We start from the raw sequence: 14,180 nt of genomic DNA, 5'->3' as shown, positions 1-14,180 counted from the left end.
CTGCTCAGCAACAACTAAAGCATCGGTGCGTTATCAACTTTGTTCTCATCCCAAATCCAAAACACAGCACTGTACCAGCTGCTAGGAAGGAAATTAACTCTATCAGGGACATGGGGTGCTGACGCCCCACAGCAGACAGCAGCGAAGCTGCAGGCTCCCCTCTCGTGGACGTGCCTCCCACATGGACCGATCAGGCCACAGGAGCAACTGGCAAATGCAGCCTATAATCCTACCTGTGAGGTGCGCCAATGGAGGAATCAAATCTGAGACAGATGCACTGATGGTGCTTCATCCTGCAAAGCCCTCGGGGTGAAAAAGTGCAAGCGGGCTCTGTTGGATGAAGCCATTTGAAGCCCTCCAGAAGTCAAAACGCCCGATGGATTGAACACCACTTCACACAACTAGATGGGGTCAGTTATTCACGTTATAGCTGTGTCATATTGGTTACGTACAGATCTCACAGTTTGAGAGCCGTACCATTGCCTTGCTCCTTTCAGCACGCTGCAGCTGGGAACTGACAGCAGAGAGGATTCCTCCTCTAGGTTGGTCAGCGGTCTTTGGAGGCCTCTGTTTTTTTTATACCATTTGGCAGCATGGTTGGTAATAACCATTGGCACCCTAAACTATTGATCACTTGCAGGGTAATATTTGGGTGATTTTCTTACTGACAGTGTTGCACATCTTGCATTCATTTCATTATAGAAATTGTGTGCCAAAACCATGGATTTAAATAATGGCAATTATGTGGCAAAGCCAAACACTCAAAAATGAAGAAATAGCAGAATTGAAATAGTAGAGATAATATTAATTTAGCCCCTTTGCCAGTATGTAGTGTAAGCCAGATAAGATCAGGGTCAGTATTTTTCCTTGGACTCTCACCTCAGCCCCAGGACAAGCTCTCTGGGTGATGAGCTGTGCACTAGTGCTGCTTACTGCTATCACCTCAAACTTTGGGTAGCAGCCACAGGAATGCTGTTCAGTAGCAGTACAACATCACACCAGCTACAGGGACATGGAAAAAAAAAAAAAGCCAAATAAATTTTAAAGCATTAAATAAAGCCAAAACTCCCCAAAGAACAGGGAGTTCTGCTTCTTGACAAATAACCTACCAACCACCCACAGCTCTAGCCAGGAGACAGAGTCTCCACCGCCTTCTCTTATAAGCTCTTAATGCTCTGAAGCAAGTGTCACCTCCCTTTTATAGCCAGCCTTTCCCAGCTTGCTCTCCTGGGAACAGGCCCTTTCACACTTGGAAAGATGCTTTTTCCCATGCTGCTTTTGTTGTGAGTATTTTGGTTTACTTTTTTCTCCTCAGAGCAGTAGAAATAGGCTCTTACATGCTAAAATGAATTTCCTAGCTTATCCCCCCATGTTAGTTTTAGCTATTGGTGTGAAATACTTCAGCCTGTAGTTCAAAGGGAGTAAATGGTTTTCTCTGGCTTGCAGTGCTTTGTTGTGTTTTGGAGAATCTCCTCTTACTGTGGTGTGAGCAAAACCCCAGTGAAACCTGTGGCTGCTGCTTTGCAAAGAAGCTTGCAGTGATTTTTTGATGTGTGGTGCTTTTAGGAAGCTGTACTGGATACCCATACGTCAAGCAGCCTGTCCGAAAGCTTGGCCTTGCAACCTTCCCTCCAAAGGGCACTGGTGTGGGTGGCTGCTGCAGCACTGGCGGGTCTGGATGTGGTACAGACTGGTACGAGAGCACTGCCCCAGGCCCCGCAGCCAAGCTGCTGTAGTAAACTGCCAGTAACTATTTTAAACTTCTTATTGAGCCACCGTAACCTGTGATAGAGAGTTGTTCTGTAGCAAAACTACCACTTAGTGCTGTGAAAAAGGGGCAAAAGCACTTAAGGAAACCTTCCTCCTGCTTAAACCATTCCCCTTTTTGCTGTGCATGAAGGCAGCAAAAGCATCACTGCTGTGAAGAATATTAGGAACTTCCACTGCAGGAGTTACCTGCATCCCACTATGCTGGTGCTGTACAAACCTGAAACAGAAAAACAATCCTTACCCCGAATTGCTTGAGGTGCACATGTAAGGGAGAAGCAGTCTAGCTGTAGGCATAGCAGCTCACTAGTATTGGCTCTTTCTGCTGTTCCTGTCCTGTTAATTTTTTGGCTCCAAAAGCACAGCTGTATCTATTTGCCTGAATCTCATGGACTTAAGCACATCTCTATTCTTGTCCTTCTTCCTTTTTGCATTCTGGGTTTTGTGTTACTGAAGGCTGCTTGCTACTCAAAGGGCATTAGAGAGTTGCATTGAAATATTTATGTCCAGTGCATTACTTCATTAAAGAAATGATCTAAAATGAATGGAGATTGAATATGCCTAAAATGCCCTATAAAACTGGATGCTGACTGATTACTTAATGGTTCTCCTGATACATCATGCGTTAGAGGTTTATGTTGCCTTTAATTTTTCATGGGCTGAACTGTGTCTTACAGCAACTCCAGCCTGTTGGTTAATGGCATTTCCCTGTAACAAAGAGTATAATCCCTTTTTTTTCCTTGACATACGTGATGTTTTCATGATATACGAATCGAGGTGTCAAAGTATGTTTTGTGCTTGAGAATGTAATTGAGGTCACTGAACGGATCATTCCCACTTCAGTGCTAGGAAGGAAACCTGTTCAGAAAACACACCTGCAGCTCAGGAGAGTCCTTGTGATATGTTTTGTCTTTAGCCATGTACATGTAAGCTGTGTCACAAGCGTACCTGTCTGTGGTAAGAAAATGGTTCTGTGGTTAAGACTGAAAGAGCTTAATTTGGTGCTAACCACTCAACAGAATGTTTAGACAGCAGAGAGCTTTTACAAAACTTTTTAGTTTCAGGGCTTTTAGCAAGGTTAATTTGGTCGTCAGTAACAGAGAATGAATTCTTCCAGGTGTGACCAGCTAATGCAAATATTAATACAAACATTACAGGATGTAAAGAAACACTGCAATAGGTATTTTAGATACTTCTGTCCTCATTTCCAAGCATGCCATACGTATTCCTTTCTATTCCGGAGTTGTTCTTCTATTTGTTTCATCCCCCAGGAAAATCAGTATGTGTTTCTGTGATGAAGACGCTCCAGCCTGTGCAGACTGGACAGGGCTCAGAGTGACTGTGGGCACAGCAGAGCCTGCGATAGTGAACTGGGACCCGGCATGTCTGCGTTGCTTGTAACACTCTTGCAGCAGCATTCCTACTTCTCATGGCATGCAGGACAAGCCTGGACAAAGCTTGTTTTCTAAGACCTGTGCAGTGCCTGTTTCAATGCCTGGGAGGGATCTAGTCACCTACATACAGTGTTGGCCTGGCCTTCTGCAGAGCAGGAGTTCTTTGAACCTTCATTTGCACAAAGGAAAATGCCCAAGATTTAACAGAAGTGCCTTCTTATAACAGAAGTGTCAGCTGTTTCCCTTTTGGCCTGTCCCTTAATCTCACTGTCTGATGCACTAGGGAAATCCAGTCCTTGCAAAGCTAATTTTATTAATTGATGCTTATTGGATTGTCTTTAAAATCAAGTGAGCTTTAGCTGGGTGAGCTGGAAAATAAAGAGCATGCAGGGACTTAAAGGAGATTCAATTCAGTAGAATGCCTTTGCTAGTACAAAGTAGCTCCTGCAGAGCCCGATTGCCCGAAACACTGGGGATTCCGCCACTGTGAGGGACAGTTGCGGGAGAAAATGCAAAACTGGGAATCAGGAGAGCTGGGCCCGTCTTCCAGCTCAATACAAACTCCCAGTGCAGTGGTGGCAGGGTTGAGGGTACCAGTGAAGGACTTGAACTCTGCAGCGGGAGCTGACTGGTGCCCAGCAAGGAATACGAAATGCCTTGCCAGCACCAGGCCTCTCCTGGGGAAATCTGGTATTTTGGAAGTATGATTTAGAAGATCAGTATATTGACAGACTTTGGGCTATTCATCAGGAAATGCGATGCGTGTGGGGGTGTGACTGGCTCAGGCTGACATCTGCTTTCATGGCTTTCATGAGGAGACTTAGATACCCTCCAGGCAGCATCCACTGCACTAGCATATCAGTTTTCTGCATCCAAAACGTAAGCGGTTAGCAAGCTGAAAACCCGTGTTTTAGTCCATGTGCTCACTGAGATACAAAGCCATGTCTCTCCTGTGCCAGGAGAGTGTGCTGGCTACACAAGTTTAGTCTGATAAGACTGTGCTCTCCAGTCCCTGGTGCTCAAGCTCTGCTGCTCTGTGATGAACTGAGCTCCCAGGGCCAAGAGAACAGTGCAAGGGGGAGCCTTAGGCATCCCTCAGAAAGAGGGGAGCCCTGGATCAGTCCTGCTTCTGCAGTGATTTAGACATTTGACACTGTCATTGGGTTAAATCCTGAAATATCCTGGCTGTAGGGAGCCAAGCTTGGCCCCTGCAGGGCGCACAGTCCGGGGGCAGCCCCACCTTGAGTAGGTGGATGGAGTTGGTGTTTCTGTGGCTTCCAAGGGTTGTTGCCGGGTGTGCTCAGAGGCTCTTCTGGGCACTGGGTCCCTCTGGGTGATGGCAAGCAGCGAGCCTGGGAGCCAAATGGCTAAGGTGTATGCAGCAGCCAGACAACAAGCAACTGTGTGGAAAATAATTGGAGGGAGATGTAGGGGAGTCAGGATTATTGTGGAGTGGGGCATAGGGAAAAAGGACACAAATGCAAAGAAAAGCAAATTAGCATTGTTATTGTGTTTCTTCTAGAACAAACTGGGGCTTTTGCTTTGCCTTCCTGGGGAAAAGGGAATATCTACTGCCTGTCTCGCAATGCAATGAAAACCCAAAGCAAATCATCTGACTCCTGGCAGCCTGAGGTTTTAACACAGTAAATAAGGCAACATGTTTTTTCAAAGTCAAAAAAGGACCTGGGGTTTGTGACAAAAGTTATTACTAAAAAGTGTTCTCTTGGTCAGTGAATTCAGAGGTTGCCTCATCAGACAGTAATTACCAGCCCAGCACCACCATTCCTGAGACAATTGAAATTTAGTCTCCTGACAAAAAATTGATTTTGAAGATTAATTGTCCCCTGTAGCACAGTTTTAGACCAATCTGAAATACAGAGAGGACAATTGTCCTTTGGGTTTAATAGAGCTGCCTCTCTGATATTCACAGAGCTAGAGCAGCTATATGTGGTTTTGTCCTGACTTAAAGCTGATATGAGGAAGGCAGTTTCAGAGAGGTGCTGCTGTCAGAAAGGGAACAACCACAGGTGACGTCTGTCCTAGCTGCGCTCCCAGTTCCTGTGCTGGACCGAGGGTAACAGCAAACAAACTTTGGATTTAAAAAGTGGAATTTCCTCATGCAGCTCTAACTGCAGCAGTGTCAGCGCTGTATAGTCTGCACAGCTTTTAAACTCGCATTGGAAAGACAAAGCCAGCTGGAAGAGTTTATCTTGACGTTATTTTCAAATTGTATGAAAGGGCACTGCTCAGAGTCCTGGGGAGCTCAGCTCTCCCCAGAAAGGACTTCTGAAGTGTAGTAAAACAAGCTTTGCTCTCTCTAACACACAGTTACTGCCTAGCTACTGAGGAGGTGTCGGTCTGAGCTGGGGAAACTCCTCTGGGTGGAAATTCTTCTGGGATATACCTTTTTCCTTGCCTGACTTCCTGTGGTTTGAGCTGAAACTCTGTCAGTGCTCCTCTAACCTTTGAACCTACAGGTGAATTTTAATGAAATTAGCCGGGGACATCCTAGGTATTGCAGCAGGTGCTCAACTAATTAGCCACTAGAGAATCCACACTGGTGGTTGCTGAAGGGAAACGGACTTTGCATGTTCTGCTGCTCAGGAAGCAACCCGTATCTGATTCTCCCCGGGAGTCAGGCAGCTGATCTCCCAAGGTGCTGTGTGAAGCACGCTGAATTTGAGTTGGGTATTGAACCTCCACAGGCAGCAGTGGGATGCTGAGAGAAGGAAAAGAGGAGAAGCTGGGTGTCAGGAGGCAATTTGGCACGATTCAATGATTCAGGAGTGCAAGGGCTGCTGGTTCAAGTGGGTGCCTGAACCTCAGTGTGAACATTGGTCTGTTGGCAGGTTTAATACAGGTTTTCTCTAACAATCCCTGTCTGTATCCCATCACAGATGCTTTCCTTGTGTAGTGGCAAACTTATGGCAGGGTGAGCAAGAGCTGAATTAGCCATGTCCTTGGTGTCTCCTGGTGCCCAGCCTGTCCTCTACGCTGTGGCTGGGGCAAGATTTCTTCATGCCTTCAGCCTGGCCTCTCCATTCAGGTGTCCGAAGTCTCTGTCCCAGGACTCTTCCTTCTTGTGCCTTCTAGGAAATGGAAAACTTGAAGAGAGTTATTTGCTCCAAGCAGGAGGGGCTGATCATGTGTCTAATTAAGAGGATACCTGGGGAAACTGCAGACCTGGAGGCATGAGGTCTTGTCTTCACACCTACCTGTTGACTTCTGAGCACGGTCTCAGCTCTTGTGCAGACTGTGATGGGAAGTGCTTGGGAGTGGGAAAGCAAAGGTCTCTTCTGGAATAGCACTGCAGGGAGCAGTGAGATTTGGGACTGCTCCCTGCTGCAGTGTTCAACAGTTGAATCACAGGAAACCTGTAAGCCTTGCTTGCAAAAGCTATAACTGTCCATCACCCCTTACACCTACACACACTTGTCCCATGATTCCTCACCTTCTTAGCTGCTGGTGTGAGAGAAACCCCCTCTGAATCAACTTATTTAATACAAGATTTAGTAAGTTGATTCTCATAAGGTACTGCCGGGCTCCTGACAGCATTATCAGCTGGGGATGGTACCTACCAGCATCTCTGGGGCTCCTGGGCTCGCTGCCGAGCTCCCCAGCCACAGTCCCTCATTATCAGAGGGGAAGGTGTTGGAAGAAGGAGCAGCTGATGGGAGCTTTGGGCTAGGATTAGCTTTGAAATGTTTTTTCAGCTCTCTGAGAGAAGCACTTCTCCCCATGGTACTGACAATAGCAAACGATTTTCAGCTTTTCCAGGCTCTCTTCCATTCTGCTTTGTGTTGCTGATAACCTTCAGCAGGGATTCAGGGAGGAAAAAACCCACAATGTTGATTTACTTTGTACAGGGAGAAGGAGAGAAAGGGCAAAATTGAGGAAATAAAAGTTGCTCAACCTGTTTATTTACTTTGAAGTCTCTCTTGCCTGAACACAGACTCCAGTGCCTGGATCTCCTTTAGCACATTGTGGTGTTGAGGGGCTTTATCACACGCTCCTCTGCAGGGGCAGTATCTGTGTGGAGTGTGGGGGGGTATGTACAAACCATTCAGTCTTCAGGGATCATCTAGTTTCTTTTCTGTTTGTATTTTTCGTCCTGTTTTTGCTAGGCTTATAATCAAAAGAGAGAAAGGAAGAATAAAATGAAATAACATTCGGTAAAGACACGGAGAGAAAACTTCTTGCTGGGCTGTGAATGGCCCAACTTGCCTTAAGCTGAGATGCCCCACTGTCCTCTCAAACCTTTCCTCAGCAAAATCTGCACCCTGTATATGTGCAGTTAGACTATTTGGCCACTTGATGTCTCTGTGGGTTGTGGAGAGTGGTGGGTAAATAGAGGTCAAGCTGGAACTGGAGCTGGGTGGAAGCAGCAGTGGCGATAGGCTTGCACCTCAGAGATGAGGCTCGATAGAGCAGCATGCCAATTCCCCTTCCCTGCTTGTTTCCTTTAATGAGCTTCAGATTTTCAAACGAATTGGAAAGCCAGGAAGATTTGGGTAACCAACTTCCAAAGGGAGCTGCCGAGGATCTGCACCCGGCAGTGCTGCAGGTATAAAACATGCCATAGAAATGTGAGACGAGGGGTCCTGGCCAGTCCACAGCCCTGTCTGCTTCCCCACTAGGCAAAATCCAATGGCAGAAGGGGGTCAAGATGCCAGACTGTTGCAGTGTCTCCAAGCAGGGGAAGATGAGGCTTAGCAAATTTCAGACCAAAATCCTCACCATTGCCTGGTGGGGTCTTGCACGGGGGAATTGCCATGTGCTGCCAAAAACACAAAACGCAGCTCTGTGTGGGGGTGGGTCATAAGGAGACCTGGGGTATTCCCATGGCTTTGCAGGTGTGCCAGCCTGTCCTCTGAGACTGATCGCCCTGTGACACTCAGACACAGGCTGAGGATTCAGATGGGACAGAGATGCTCCTTCCAGTCTGACACCATCACAGTTCTAAAGATAGTATTTGCCACGAGTCTTTTGTTTATGCATGAGGAAAATCTAGATTAGCTTTCGCTGGAGCCAGACTGTGATATCTCTGTGCCTTAGGCTGTAGAGAGATGGTTGGCGCTGAGATTGCTTTGGGCACAGTATAGATAAACTGGATGTGTTTACAGCCACAGTTGCACATGGAAATGCCTCAGGAAAAGAAGTTTCCCATAGTCATTTCTGCTGGTGGTGCTAAGCTTCACTGTGATAGTAGCTGGAGGATCCAGCTCTCCTGTGTTAAATGCTTTGCACGTGCACAGTTAGATTTTCTTTCCAATGCTTCTAGTCCTAAAGAATTTGAAATCTTGCTTCTGCAAACCCAGATCTGCCTAGATACAGGCTTTTTCTCATGGTGATTCGGCAGGACTGTTGCTGTTCCCTAGGAATGTACAGAGCCATATATAAATCAGGTACAATTAAAAGAAGTTGAATTACTTTTTTCCCAGCCCAATAAAAAGTTCTGCTATGGTTTGTCTTAAACAAGCAGTTTTAGCTCACTGCATGGGTTTTCAGTTTGGACCTTTTATAAAGTTTCTGCCTGCAGGGTATCCACCACCTTTCCCAGAGCCACTTCAGAGGGAGGAGAGCTTTGTGTTGGGAAGATGGTGGCTGGGGAAGTGTGCATCTATAGCAAAACAGCTTCCCTGAGCCGCTTCCCAGCCTCAGAGCACTTGAGCAAAATCACACACAAGGCTCACGCTGCAATTTGCTGTTACCTGTGTGGCAAGATAAACTTGAAACGTCTCAATCTATCTGCTAAACTGCAATTTATGAGCTACAAATGGCTGAGTCTTAGAGGGGAATAACAGGTTTGAACTAAAACTCTGCCACTCTGCCTCTGGAGGCAGAGACCAGTGGAAAAACTAACTGGCTTTGAGTGGAGTGTATGGATTTATAGAGGTGACAACAAGCCCTCTCAGGAAATGGCAGCAGCACCATGGGGTCTGCGCTGCAGATCAAAGCAGCTTGGGGCTCAGAAGTGATGGGCTTAAAGTGAGGGGCAAGGACTTGATGAGGAAATGGTCTGGGAAATACACAGAAATAGCAAAGGCTTCTGTGTTCACATACTCTGTTCCTGTACAGTTCACAAGAGAAAAAGGGGAATTTGTTTATTAAACAGCTTTCTGTGACTTATTAATTCCATTCATCTGAGGATAGAGCAGCTCCCTCCAGAGTGCTTGTTATCGCTTGCCTGGAAATCAGTCAGGGTCTGGCCATGAAATGATGTCCTGGTTAAAACGCCTTGTTCAGTCAGTAATTTATGCAATTGCTAGGAGAATGCTCAGGTGGCCAAATGACTTCTATTAACATAACTTTAATTCTGTACTTTTAACAGAAAAAAATTATGCTTCGTTTTTCCTCAGGACCCTTTATTAGACTTCAAGTCCAACTTCTGGGGAGAGATCAAGGCTTTGTCTTTTCACCAGTGATTGCTTCAAGAGTTATCTTTGAGGCTAGAAGCTGCTTGAATTTTCTCAGGAACCAGACTAGGAATATGGAATGGGTCTTGGCAGGTATCAATTCCTAAAGCCTCTTATCTTTTCCCAGGGAAGTGTTTGTTGAGACTTAGTTACACAGAAGAGTATGGCCAGGCTGGCTTCCCCAAGTGGGTGCTGGTACTTGCAAACTTAATCAATACTTCTAGCAAACGTTAGATGTCTTGACTGCACTTATCTACCGAAGAATAAAGAAGTTTGACTGATGTTTGATGCAACAGCTACTTTAATAGTTGCTGTGGTGTCTCTCAGTAAGTCTGATAGTTGTGATTTCTTGCAATAGCTGAATCAGCTGGTGCCCTGCCCTGTCTCTGTTTTTCCCCAATTAGGAACTGAGGCAGTTGTCAATGGTAGGTTATGGCCTGGCAGTGACATCTAGACAGAAAAGAAAAGAGCTTTGAGAATTTAGAACAGAAAGTACCACAGAGGAGACTAGCAAGAGCTGCCTATTAAGCATAAAAGGTGGGATAAATTCCTAATCTACAAACTGTTTTATTAATGGTGATCATCATTAATACAAAACACTCGCTAAATGTTGCATAAGCTACTGAGCAACAGATGGGGGAATCCAGTTCTTGCTTTGTGTTAAACGAAACCACACGAGCACACAATTGCCAGTATGGGAAAATTCCTGAAAATGTGCTCCTTCCATCATCTCAAAGGAGATAGTTTTAATTGATACCATGGCACCATATGCGAAAGAATCCACTTGGAGCCCTTTGGCTGGATTACTTTGTATTGCAAAAGGGGGAAAAGCCTGTCTCCAATTATGGCAATATATTTTGCCAGCCTGCACTGATGGAGTGTTGCCAGGGAAAGTCTCTAATCATCAAAGAACATGTTAGCGTTAATGTGATTTTTTGCAGGTCTCCTAAGGGAATCGCTTATGTCCTTCCAGGAGAAAGGCACTGCTGAATAAATCATCAAGCATTCCTTACCAACGGGACCCTGCTAAGTATATTGTACAAATGAAGATTATTTTCCTGAAAGGAGAGGTGCTTCTCCTCTGAGCAGCACACTAGGCACGCTGGCAGCAGCTGCTCGGAGGCATGTGAGCAGCTGAGGTTTTTCTCAGGGAAGGCTGCCCATATAGCCCTGCAAGCTAGCACTGTGGCTGATGGGCTAACAGAAACATTGTGCAAGCAGGTCGCTGTCCCCTTTGGGGGGATAATGAAACCCAGTGGCAGACACGTCTGGAAACTAAGCTATTCTGTGCTGGTTTGCTCCCCATGCATCCTTGCATCTGGCTATTGGGCTTTCTGCTTTCTCTGCCCCTGCCACCCAAGGGCTTTCCTCTTTCTTGGCACTGCTGCAGAGCAGTATCCAGACAAACTGCAGAAGCACCTCCTAACCTGCGGGGAGCTGTGCCTGGGGCAGCAGCCAGGATCTCTCCCTAAGATGACTGCAATAAGCTGTCTTTCTCTGCAGCAGCCAGGTAACAACTATGGAAATGGGATTTAAGGGCAAGCGGTCTTCAGGCACAGGACTGTGATAAGCTGGAGTTTATAACTAACCAAATCCTTTCAGGGATGTGTTGCTTTGTATCTGTGCTTTCAAGGTGGATCCCAGCATGCCAGAGCCTGTTTATATAGACCGTCCCCTCTTGTGGGGGGTAGAGCTGGGAGGTTCCCACTGACTTTGGGGGTAAATAGGTACATGATTGTCTTTGGTTCAGGATTTTGGGTGCTGGCCATGGAGCTCACCCTGCAGGGAACACATGCAGGCTGCAGCCACCGACTGCTGGGACAGATCTCTCTGTCCAAGCTGCTGGCAGCCGTGGAAACCCATCCATAGCCGGCATTGGCCCTGTCACCGATAACCCTTCATCTCTGTCGGGAAACTGGCTGAAAATGGAGCGGGTGGTGACGGCTCTGGTGGCTCAGAGCACAGGCGATCGGACGGGTTTTCAGCCAGTTCCTGTTGGGGACTGACACAGGCTGGCTGAGCGTCAGGCAGGAGAGGGAGGGTTAGCAGGGGCTGGCAGCTGGCGGGATGCTGGGCTGCCCGGTGGCACTGCAACACGGGTACTGCACAACACCCAGCACAGTCAGTGTGTGAGGACACTGGGGACACCAGCATGGGTGTTCTCCACCCACCACACCCTAGGAAACCCACAAGAAAGCTCCCTGAATACAGCCTTAAATGTTTCACTGATGTGGTGCCTCCCCCCAGTCCTGGTGTTCAGCTGCAATTTTAGGAGCTGTTTGAAGGGGGCTTGGGAGAGTTTGGGGGCTCAGATGAGAACAGGGTCCTTTCAGTCATCTGTGTCCTCTCATCCAGCCCTGGGGACAAGGACAGCAGACCCTATTGCCCTGAGCAAAATCCCAGAACTTCTTCGTTCAGACTCCTGCCTACTGACAGTCCCTTCACATCTTATTTTGCAAAAGCATGTTGTTACTCCTTGGCCATATTTCTCACCAGAACATAGTGAGGATGGGAACATCCTAGCAGCTGGTACTGTGTCCTAAGGATGTAGGGCAGGATCCAGATACAACCGCTTGTTGGTCTACCTAGAATGTCCCTAAACCTCCCATGGCACCAGGAGTGCCACCCAAGCCCCAGCAGCACCCAGCATGGCAGGAGCCGTCACAGATGCTGTGCTGTTTTTCCCCCTTATTCAGTGCCTCACATGGAGGCGGGAAGAACTTTGGTCTCCTGCACACTCAATCCTTGGCTCTGCTGAGGACACAGCGCAGCCAAGGTGCTGTGCAGCCTATCGCATGTAGGCTCACTTGCTTCAGCCTATTTTATTAGGTCTTCAGGACGTGAAGGTGGAAGCACATTCCTTATCCCTTTTTGGCTGAAAGACTCACCCTGAGGTCAGGCAGGCTGTCTTACTCTACGTTTGCAGATAGCCAAATTTATTTCTAGGGCTGTTTCTCAGGAGCATAAGGTTTGCCAGTGTGTTGTCCTGGAAAGCTTTGCTAATATGCAGCCTACATCAATTATGCTGTCTAAAGGAGTCTTCCCTGGGTGGCTTACTTTGTCCTGCCCCTTTTCTTCAGCTCTGTATAAAACAAACTACCTTGGCAAAAGTCAAAGAAACACACTGAAATTTCCTGGCTGTCTGCCCGCAAACAGTCCCTGGTTATCCCTTGAGTGTCGAGGAGGGCTAGTGAAAGCGTGTGGGGTAGCTCTGGCTGTGTCTGGCTCAAGGGTCCAGCACTCCCCTGAGATGCTGCCCGCAGAGCCGTGCTCTCATCCATGGAGTTGCATGTGTGGTGGTTTCCCAGGCTGCGGGGGGTGAGCCGTTGCAGCAGGCAGTCCAGGGAGCAATGGAGTTAACAGTGACCAGGCTGGCTTCTCATTGCTGGTGGCAGACTGCACTAGAAAGCTCTTAGTGCTCTCATTCTCCATTCATGCTGCCACGCAGGTCTCCAAGTACACAGAGAGGGCCCAAGAAGAAATGAAATAATTAAGAGAAGGAGGGATGAGAGGGAAATTGTGTTTATGGATTGCAGCAGCAAGATGTGAGTGTTGGAGATTTCTACCCTGAGGTCAGAGAGGAGCTGGCAGTCCCCATCCTGAGCTCAGGGACTTGCTGGATGCCACGGGAAATGGGAGCCACAAGAGAGGGCTCGATGCCTATGTTCCTCACCATTTTCATGCAGCGATGTATTCAGAAGACAAATTGCAGCCTAAAGCTACCTCTGTGCCTTAAAGCATCTGAGACATCCCACCTCCTCCAGTGCTGCTGTCCTGAGGCTGGAAGTTACGCTGTTCCTCTGCTGGCCTTTGCCCTCAAGTCTGTGTGTGAATTTATTCTTCAGGCCATGCAGATCTTTGCTCAAAGCAAGCAGAGGACATAAGCGGTGGGAAAAGTTGATTTGCTCTGGGAGTACTGGGACCGGGCACTAAGAGTCGGGTGTCCTTGTCAGGTGAGGACAAAGTGAGGTCTCATGAGTAGTCGAATGTTTCTGGTGTGCAGCTGCCTGAAAGAACTGCTGCATGGCAAGCTGCAGTTCCTCACAGGAGGAGGGAAGTGGCCTGGGCTGCAGTTAGGTGCTCTGCAGGTGCCCTGGGTTAAACATCTGCTGTGTTGCTGTCTGAGTGGAGCAGGCGGGACTTGGTAACCCAGGTAGCTTCTTCCAGTCTGATTTTTTACAATTTTTTTTCCCCTCTATACATTAACAAAGCTAGAGCATCAACTAATGAAACTTCTGTTTGAAGGAAACTGGTAAAGCTCCACCACAGAGCTGAGCAGCGACAAATGCCCCTGTCCCCTACAGAAAGGACAGGAGGGAGCCGCAGAGGCGCAGAGCTGCTAAGGCCCTTTATACAGTGGCTGCTTTGCTAGATGTCCCCATGCACACAGACAACCCTCTCCCAGGGCAGGCCAACCATGCAGTCAGCCTCTCGGCCACGTTCAGGTACTGCCAGCCCCCAGCTATGGCAGCAGTGACCTTTGTGGTGACTACAAACCCCACGGGAGACTCTGGTGAATACTCAGCCTGTGTCAAGCTGTGCATGCTGCTGGCCTTGGCCAGGCTCTGCCAGCGTGGGCTTGTCCTTGTCCACACAGCCCTTG

This window comes from Pygoscelis adeliae, unplaced genomic scaffold (genome assembly GCF_000699105.1).
Source record: "Pygoscelis adeliae isolate BGI_AS28 unplaced genomic scaffold, ASM69910v1 Scaffold161, whole genome shotgun sequence".
Classification (NCBI taxonomy): domain Eukaryota; kingdom Metazoa; phylum Chordata; class Aves; order Sphenisciformes; family Spheniscidae; genus Pygoscelis; species Pygoscelis adeliae.
Note: the sequence above shows the minus strand (reverse complement) of the source record.